The sequence below is a fragment of the Nicotiana tabacum genome, chromosome 23 (genome assembly GCF_000715075.1).
Source record: "Nicotiana tabacum cultivar K326 chromosome 23, ASM71507v2, whole genome shotgun sequence".
Taxonomy (NCBI): domain Eukaryota; kingdom Viridiplantae; phylum Streptophyta; class Magnoliopsida; order Solanales; family Solanaceae; genus Nicotiana; species Nicotiana tabacum.
Genome location: NC_134102.1, coordinates 136,996,843 through 136,997,635, shown reverse-complemented (window position 1 = coordinate 136,997,635; position 793 = coordinate 136,996,843). Strand labels below are relative to the sequence as shown.

General features: G+C 43.4%; 1 pseudogene; it reads right to left on the bottom strand.

Moving 5' to 3' along the window:
- Positions 1 to 207: 207 nt before the first annotated feature.
- LOC142177656 (5S ribosomal RNA) lies at positions 208 to 324 on the bottom strand (annotated as a pseudogene).
- Positions 325 to 793: the final 469 nt, after the last annotated feature.

The window sequence follows — 793 nt, the reverse complement described above, 5'->3', positions numbered from 1 at the left end:
CTCTTTAGTATATGGCGCCGAAGCTCTGATCCCGGTTGAAGTCGGGGAACCTAGTGTCAGGTTTCGATATGCAACGGAAGAGTCAAATCATGAGGCTATGAATACAAGCCTTGAATTGCTAGATGAAAAATGGGAAGCCTCCATCGTTCGAATGGCCGCATAGAAACATCGGATCGAAAGGTACTACAATCGAAGAGCCAATCTTCTACACTTTAAAATCGAGGACTTCCCAGGGGGTCACACATCCTAGTACTACTCTCGCCCAAGCACACTTAGTTTCGGAGTTCTAATGAGATCCGGTATGTTATTGCTGATATGAACGGGGACTTGGTTCTGAGGAAGGTCACCCTCAATACTCGAGACCCAAACGAAGGAAAACTTGGCCCAAACTAGTAGGGACCGTATCAGGTCCTCGATATCATCGGAAAGGGATCCTACAAACTTGGCATGATGAACGACGAATAATGACCAAACAATTGGAGCATATCATTCCTCAAACGATATTACTGCTAAGGTACAACCTTTTCCATTTTTATTTATATTTTATACTAACCTTTTGCAGGTGTTTAATCGAAGACACCAAAGGATTCTTCAAACACAAAGTCCCTAGGTCTGAAATCACGCGTTGTACTCTTTTTCCCTTAGACTGGTTTTTGTCCCAAATAGGTTTTTCCGACGAGGTTTTTAACGAGGCAACCATTGTTCGTGCTAACTTAGAGCAATTCAACAGTATTCGAGGCTCCTTTACAATCAACCTCGAATACTGGGGGGCATCACTCTCGGATAGTTACAA